This window comes from Aotus nancymaae, unplaced genomic scaffold (genome assembly GCF_030222135.1).
Source record: "Aotus nancymaae isolate 86718 unplaced genomic scaffold, 86718_ANA_hifiasm-v0.15.2.pri h1tg000099l, whole genome shotgun sequence".
Classification (NCBI taxonomy): Eukaryota; Metazoa; Chordata; class Mammalia; order Primates; family Aotidae; genus Aotus; species Aotus nancymaae.
Window position 1 is genome coordinate 5180662 of NW_026988514.1, and position 8797 is coordinate 5189458.

An 8797-nucleotide genomic window follows, 5' to 3' on the forward strand; every position below is an offset into this window, starting at 1 on the left:
GTTATAAATACATAGAAACGTGGACCCACCCAACCCAGGATGTTTTTAAGCAGCAGTAGCCAAAATAGGGATCCTTTGAAATGTTTAAAATAATTCATTTGCATGCACAATTGGAGAAAAAAGCTGGTTTTAGAACCAGCCTGAATGGGAGACCTACTTTATGTTCATTGTGGCTGAACTCTAAGGATAAGAGATTTGATAACATTTCATTTAGAATTCTATGGTCAGAAGTTGGCTTAAATAAAAGCTGATATTTAAGGTATAATGTTTTCAAGTAAAAATAACAAAAAGGTTTTTCTGTCTTTTCCTTTTTTGGGTCCTGTTTGTGGGAATTTTTTCAGTTCACTGAAACTCTCTTTTAAAAATGTTTGGTGTGTCTGTTTGCTTTCTAGCTTGCTGGCATCATTTTTGCTGAGAAAAAAATGTAGAAATTTAGTCTTCTTAAAAAAAACACTCCCCAACTTGGCTCCTCTAAGACTTGTTATTCTCTTTCCTTCCACTTCTGCTTCTCTTTCCTTTTGTCGTTTTTGATACCACATGAAGAAATCTAAGGGAGATTTCAAATGACTGTGAGGCCACTTGAAAAATACAGAAAAAGGCACTCCCTTTAGAGAGTTTTCTGTTTTTCTTGTAAAGTAGGAAGAGTTGTGGGCAGGTTCCTGTCAGGTCTGAAGCTCTTCTGTCTTTCGCAATAAGTTACCTGATCTCTTTGGCTTTGGGGGGATCCCAGGAATTACTTTGTACTGTGAGAGAAAACTTGACTTGTTGAGTGTGCAATGGCTGGCAAGTCACTGACCAAAGCTGCAGTTTTGGAAGTAACTGACAATGGCTGTAGTAAATACTTGCTCCTGCAGGGGGCTACTTGTTTCTTTGTGTGTTCGGATAAAAATACAGATTTGAACACTTGGAGGCTGTGGGAACACTCCCCACCAAGCAGTAAGATTCCTATGGAGAACAGCCTGCTCCAGAGAGGCCTTCTTGGCACCAGGTCACCCCCAGGCTCAGGGAATGTCTGTAGCAAGGAGTACTGTGGAAATATTGCACAGCCTGGTCCTGAGGTGCTTCCCTCTTTTTGGGGGGGCCTGCAGCTCAACATAGAGGTGGAATCCTTGGTTTGTTTTTTAAAGATCTAGATGCACTGCTTTCCAGTTGTGCTGGTTTTTACATTTCAAATATTAGGCCAGGGAAACTGTAAACATTTTCTTTGCCCTATTCATTAAAGGGATCCACCCTGAGTCAGTAACCTAATCAAGAAATAAACTAAGTTGAAAGACCCTCTATCTAACTAGATTGCTGGCATTTAGCTGGGTAGTTTGACACTCTTCATAGAAAAAAATGTGTATCTTTAAGGAAATCTCCATTTATGAGGATACCTCCCTGCACAGGAGCCACTAGAAACTGTTTACAATAAGAAAGATATTGGCTTAACATTTATACACCAAATCTTACCTTTGTTTAGGATACCTTTCCTGACAATCTTGTCTTGAGTGGGCCTTCATTCATGCCGTTTTTGTTTCAGTAAATAATGGTGTTTAGATCTAAGTTCTGTGCCTTGGAGATATAAACTTTCACCTGAGACATCCCTTTGAAAGTGTAAATTTAGGGCTGCTTAACTAACAATTGCCTAGACCAATGGAATAGGTAATCAAGAGATTGATAGTTTAAAGGGGGAAGAAAATTATTTTAAATCTGGCAAATAAAACCTGTATAAAGCTATACAATTCTATCTATGTGTCTCAATGTCTGTATATTTATATTTGTCATGTTTATGTGATATTTCACTACCAGAATATATAAAATTTCTATTTCATTGGCTTAAGGAAAAAGAAACTGCTTAAATAAAAATATTTTAACAGAAAAATAGAAATTAACTCAAATGTCTTTAGTTCCCATGACTTGGATAAAACATTAGTAAATAACTAGTTTAACATTATGGGTTTAATGAAAACAGCTGTGTCTTCTGATCAGCAAAATAAACATGTGTTTAACTTTGGAGCTCTTTTTTACATGATAAATGCCTAACATTGTGAGCTACAGAAGTGATTAACAAAGAAATAACTTGAGATGATGCCTGACTTTGTTTAATGAACTATTCAAGCATAATTGTTGAGAATGAACAGATTAAATAAATGTAAATGGAATGAAAGTTTATAAACAAAATTTTCATAGTTTCAAAAATCTTTTTTCAGAAACTTAAAGTCATATTATGTTAAATTAATAGGTAATTGTAAAATACTTGAGTCATTTATATGATATAGAAAAACTAAATATACTTAGACCTGTTAACAAGAAAAAGTTATGAAATAGTTTTCATCTAAGAGCAGTGCTATAAGACAGTTCAAAATTTACTTTTTAGGTTTTTCACTCATGTTACTGGTGGAAGGTATCCAGGTTACCAGTGACGAATCCATAAGGGTCTGCGGCAATCTCAGTTTTTGCCTCCTCAGAAGAAAGAATTCAACTAAGGGGTATACAGCAGATAGGTACTGAGGCAAGTTTCAGAGCAAGAGGGGATGTTTGTATAGAAAGACTTTAGAACGGGCGAGAAAAGAAGGTTCACTTGGAAGAGACCCAAGTGGGCACCTGAAGGTCAAGTGTGGTGTTTAGGCTTGATCCGAAGGCTTTATAGGCTGACCTCTTTGCCATGATGCTTTCCTTGTGGGGGCTGCCCACATACGCAGTGCTGTGTTTACCCTTGAGAGGTGAGCATGTGCAGTGTGTTCAGGAGGTTGTATGCATCCCCACCTGAGGTTTTCCTCCCTTTTCCGGTAGTGTGCCTCCAGAAGGTCATACTTCACCATTTTGTCTCTTAATGTGCATGCCCAGGAAGTTGCTTCTCCCTGGCACCTGCAGTCAATTAAATAACACTTTAATGCAACAGGCTTGGCCATTAGGAAATGGCCTCTCTCTGGTGCTTTTTATCACTTTTATTTTATTTTATATATTTATCATTTTTAGAGAGGCAATGTGATAATTGCCAATCACCCAATGTTCCTAGTGGGTGGGGGAAAGTCCTCTTCCTGCCCCACTCATGCCTGTCTAACTACCTGTAGCACTAAGAGTCAATATTATAGCTAATATGTATAATTAAAACTACTTGATATAAGAAAAACCTCTATTATAGAGCATATAAAGAAAGTAAGATGTAAAGAAAGTTGAAAAGAGAAAGTGATTTTATTCTTTTACATGACTGAGAACTTTTGTGGTCAAAACAATGAGGAAGAGAGGAAAGCACATTTTTGTAGCATCCCAATACAAAAAGAGAAAGTATAGGGCAAAACTGGAGGTTTAAGCAAGTTGTAGGCTTGTGAAAGATGAGTCTTGTGAAAAGAATATTGTGTGTGATCAAGTTGGCTAAAATTATAAGGGAATTAGTTTAAGTTTTTCTAAAGATTGAGCATTAATATCAAGAACAGATGGATGCAAGGCCAGGGTCTGGGTTTCTGTGTTAACAACAGAGTTTTCTCTAGAATTTTAATAGAAAAGTATAAATGATTACAAAATGTTTATGGAAAGCTTATCTTGTGTGGTCAAAACTGATTGAGACTGGATGGATTTGTTTATAAGGCTTTATTAAAATTAGCTTTAGCATTAATAATATACTGACACAAATGTAGAATACTGTAAGGTTTGTTCTTGGGTTGTTGTCGCATTTAAAATGAAGAAACTGAGGCCAGCAGGAAAATAATCCAATGGAAGGGAATTTATTCAGGCTCCCAGGTGACGGTCAGACAGGACGGGCCAGAGAAGTCGCACGGACTCCTCTCAGGCACCGGGTTTTATAGGGAGTGGAGGCATTTGATTGGCTGTGCCCAAGGTGAGTGGGACAAAATGGAGGGGAGTGGGACCCGGATGGAACAAAATGGAGGAGAGTGGGGCCCAGATAGGACAAAATAGTAGGCAGGGAGTGGGGCCCAGATAGCACAAAATAGTAGTCAGGAAGACAAAATGGCAGGCACAGAGTGGGGCCTGCAGAAGACAAAATGGCAGCCATGGAGTGGGGCCTGGATAGGACAAAATAGTAGGTGGGGAGTGGGGCCCAGATGGGACAAAATGGTATCAGGTAGGTCCTGATGGGGCTTTTTTTTCCCAGGCTCCCGGCAGTGGGGTGTGTGTGTCCAAGCTCCCAGAGAGGGAAAGGGATGTGTCCGAGCTCCTGGAGAGGGAAGGGGGCGTGTCTGAGGTCCCCGCGAGGGGAGGGGGTGTGTCCAAGGTCCCCCCTGAGGGAGGGGGGCGTGTCTGAGCCCGCGGGGAGGCAACCGGCCTTACAAATACGATTTCCTCTTTTGAACAAGATTTTCATGTAGTATTAATAGGGAGAGTAAAAGGCTTTTGTTTGACTTTTGAGTAAACTGCAAAAAAAGATCTTTATTAGGTCTTTTGATTGTTTAGTTCTTTTGATTATTTAGAAAACTGAATATTCTCTCTCAAAGTGTAAAGGTTGTTTGAAATTTTTTAATTATCACTTTGGTTAAATAACTATTATTTACAGTGAACTTTGATCCTAATTCAATCAAGTGTTTTAAACCTTTAATATTTGACGTACTTCCCAAAGTCAAATTTCAAATTTTAAAATTAAATCTTTTCCAAAAGTAACTTCTGGAAACCTAAGAAAGATATGTTTGGCTTATTTGGTATGTTAAAATCATATGGGAAGCATTGCCAAATGTCAAATAAATAACAGAGTTTAATTTTTTAGTTATATTTTTCTGAATATATCTCGATATATGTTGTCAAGCATAATCATGATTTATCCTTGGTAAAAATGAGGAAATGGGAGAGAAAAATTGTGTTTCAGAGGAAAAGTATAGTATGCCTGTTATCAGATTCTATCTTGTCCATTGTTTTTGAATTTTTATTGTTTTCCTACAATTTGGATTAAATCCTGAATTCTTTCTTGGCTGCAAGTCTTCAAACTAATGCTTTTGGATTTTTCTCCCATTTTTCTCATTTGGAATCAGTAGAATTTAAAACTGTTTTTCTTTAAGCCCTGCAAACTGAAGTTAGACAACTCGATATAAATTTCAGGAAGAGTGGGCACAGTAGCTCACATGTACACAGCCTCTGCGCCTGCTGATGTGTGATATAAACTTCAGGAAGAGTGAGCGCAGTAGCTCACATGTACACAGCTGCGCCTGCTGATGTGTGGTATAAACTTCAGGAAGAGTGAGCGCAGTAGCTCACATGTACGCAGCCTCTGCGCCTGCTGATGTGTGGTATAAACTTCAGGAAGAGCCAGCGCAGTAGCTCACATGTACACAGCCTCTGCGCCTGCTGATGTGTGGTATAAACTTCAGGAAGAGCGAGCGCAGTAGCTCACATGTACACAGCCTCTGCGCCTGCTGATGTGTGATATAAACTTCAGGAAGAGCGAGCGCAGTAGCTCACATGTACACAGCCTCTGCGCCTGTTGCTGTGTGGTATAAACTTCAGGAAGAGCGAGCGCAGTAGCTCACATGTACACAGCCTCTGCACCTGCTGATGTGTGGTATAAACTTCAGGAAGAGCGAGCGCAGTAGCTCACGTGTACACAGCCTCTGCGCCTGCTGATGTGTGGTATAAACTTCAGGAAGAGCGGATGCAGTAGCTCACATGTACACAGCCTCTGCGCCTGCTGATGTGTGGTATAAACTTCAGGAAGAGTGAGCGCAGTAGCTCACATGTACACAGCCTCTGTGCCTGCTGATCTGTGGGCTGCTCAGGAAGTTCACACGAACACATAATTCCAACTATAATCCAGGAAAATGTGTAAGATTGTCACTACAATCTGAAGATACTTCTGCGATTCTAGAAATGGACTACTCCAGACATTAAGAAATACCTTTGTTTTTCTTTTGTTTCCATAGAAATGCCTCTTATTTAAGGACCAGCTTGCCTGCATCTCATGTAGAGGCCCAGCCCCTCTGTAGTGCCACATCCTAGAATGCACACAGCTGTTCGACTGAACGCTTCTGTTCTTAGGACTAACAGACTGATTAAAGAAGATATAGGACAATACATGTTATTTATTTTTCTTTTCTGCTTATCCCAATTTTTTTTCCCCTTCTTTGCCTGTTTCTTATCTAACAACCTCTAATCCAAATCTCTCCATAATGACTGATTTAGCTGTTGATAGGTGAAACTTCTAGGGAAGTTCCAAACAGGATTGAAGGAGTGCAGGGAACTTTGGCCCAAAATACAGCTCCCTGGTATAATGAGTATATTTTGAATTAAAGGCCCTTAAACTCAACAGAGGCTGGAAGGGGCCTCTCCCCTGTCTACACGAAGACCCTGCAGACCCATGGAAGAAAACAATTAATTTTTCCTTCCCTTCCCTGTTATCTAATTATCTATTGCACAAAAGAAGACCAAGATGTGAACACACCTGAACAGACTCTTTCAAAAAAATAGTCCATTTCTCAGGCTTAAAGAGAACCATTTATGAATTAATCTTTGTTTCTTGACCCATTCATTCTCCTTAATAATCATTTATTGTCCCTCAACAGAATCACCTACATTCTACCTTCCACCCTCCTCTCTGAAATAAGACTGTATAAGTATCTGCGCCTCATGGGATCTTGGGTAATCACCTTATTTTCCCTCGTGTACACGTTAATAAATCTGCATGTGTTTCTCTTACCTGCATTGTACACTTAAAAAGTATTAAAAGAGTGAAATTTCTGTTACGAATATTTTATCACAATAAAACAATATTTTAACAAACAGATAAAAAATTCTTTATAATTTCTTTCAAGTGAGGAATTACCAACTACTTAACAGGGTGCTTAGAATGAGGGATTATACCAGATAAATGACATGCCTTTTACAATGTACAATTGCTGTTATTTACTGAGTATCCACTTTCTCTCTCAGCTCCTGCACTAAGCACTTTACATACACTAGTTCTAATCCTTAAAAAAGAAAAAAAAAAAAGGGAGAGAGAAAGGGAAAGAAAAAAATAAGAACATGTGACTACTGGGAGACTGCAGGCCACTCAGGACAAGGCCAGTCCCCAGTTTGTTTCACTGTGAGGTGGCTGCGCTGTCAGAGCCCAGACGCGGACACCAGACTCCCAGACATGGATTCAGCTCCACACCGTGTCACCCTGGGTAACGGATGTACATCTCTGCGTGCCTGGGTTTGTCACCTGGCACATTGGATGCTCAGGGACTGACCCTTCAGGACTGCAGCAAATGAACAGAAGCTGGGGGAGCGCGAGGGCTGGTGGTGCGGAGCTCTGGTGCAGAAGGCGCTCACCAGGGGTGCCCAGAGCCGGGGTCTATGGGCCCCAGGCTGGGTCCGGGTCACAGGCGCTGGGTGGAGAGAGTGAGAAGACACAGTGAGGATGTCCTCCTTAGATGCTCTCCAAAGTCCTTCCTCCCCTTGGGTGAGACGTCCCCCTGGAAAGGCGGCCCCGAGGCCGCTCCAGGACTCAGCCTCAGGCAACAAGGAGGAGGGCGAGCCTGGGAGGTCTCGGGAGGGACTAGGGGTGGGGGGACTAGGGGGACCTCGGGAGGGCTACGGGTGGGGGCGGGAGGTAGGGAGGCGGGGAGGGGGCCTCTGGAGGGCCTCAGGTGAGAAGGGGGGAGAAGGGGGAGGGGCCTCGGGAGGGCCACAGGTGGGAAGGGGGAGAAGGGGGGAAGGGGGAGAAGGGGGGAGGGGCCTCGGGAGGACCGCAGGTGGGAATGGGGGAGAAGGGGGGAGGGGGGGAGAAGAGGGGAGAGGCCTCGGGAGGGCCACAGGTGGGAAGGGGGAGGGGGGGGAGGGGCCTCGAGAGCATCTGGAACCCGCTGAAGGCAGGCGTTGAGGCGATGACGCAGGCGCGGGCGCGTCTCCCGGGGCTCCTTTCTAGGCCCTCGGAAGCTCCGTGCTTTGTACCCATATCACACTTAACTGTATTTCTTCTTCTCTCCTTTCCTTCCCCCGCAGCTCTAAGCGCCCTACAGCTTGCATGGGAGGCAACAGGGACCTCTTTTTGCACTATCTGCAGGGACCCCTGTTCCAGCCCGGAGGGGATCAGGGGACTCTGCGCTGTGGGGAAAGCCCGGGTGACAGGAGGGGGCGGGCTCCTGGAGGACGTGTTGGGATGCGCTGCTGTGGCTGCTGAGAAAGGTGCCGGGGACGCAGCCCGCCCCTTCCCCAGAGCTGCGAGGGAGCCCCGCGGGGAGGACGGGCAGGGTCTCGAGGGAGGAACAGGGGAGCCTGGGTCTCAGGGCTGTGGGGAGCAGAGGCCTCAGGGTGGTGAACGCCCCCAGCCTGCCCTCCCTGCTCACTGCGGGGTCGCGCACCCACCCTGCTCCGGGCCTCCCCTCAGCCCTGGGCCTCCAGGCAGTTTCCTTTCCGCCCGGTAGATTCTGTGCGACTTCATTTGTTCAGAATCTGGATCAACAAATGAACACTCAGGGAGGAAAGGGGTGTTTGGAGGGGTGGGCGGGTAGAGAGGTGTCCAAGCAGGCGCCCACCTGAGGACCCCCTGAAGGGGAATGAAAACCAGGTTTCCAGCTCGGCCACCCCTTCCTTTCTTTTTCCTTTTTTTTTTTTTTTTTTTAAGAAATGTAAACAAAGAACTTTAAATTATTTTGAAATAACTATTGGTAGCTGGACTGTGTTCTCTTGACCACAACATCGCTCTGGGACTGAACCCCGTGGGTCTCTACTCTTCCTAAGTGTTACATAAGAATAGCGAACCCATGAGGTCAGCTTCTAAACCAGTGTCTTCCCATAACCTCCTGGACCACGTCCCAAGCAAGGCCGAGACGAGTTCAAGGTCCCACTCTCCCGGACACGCCTCACTCTCTAGTTGGCAGGAGGTGATGAA

The 8797-nt window shown here is 43.8% G+C and overlaps 1 pseudogene; it reads left to right on the plus strand.

Moving 5' to 3' along the window:
* Nucleotides 1–776: 776 nt before the first annotated feature.
* On the plus strand, nucleotides 777–8456 carry LOC110568587 (uncharacterized; annotated as a pseudogene).
* Nucleotides 8457–8797: the final 341 nt, after the last annotated feature.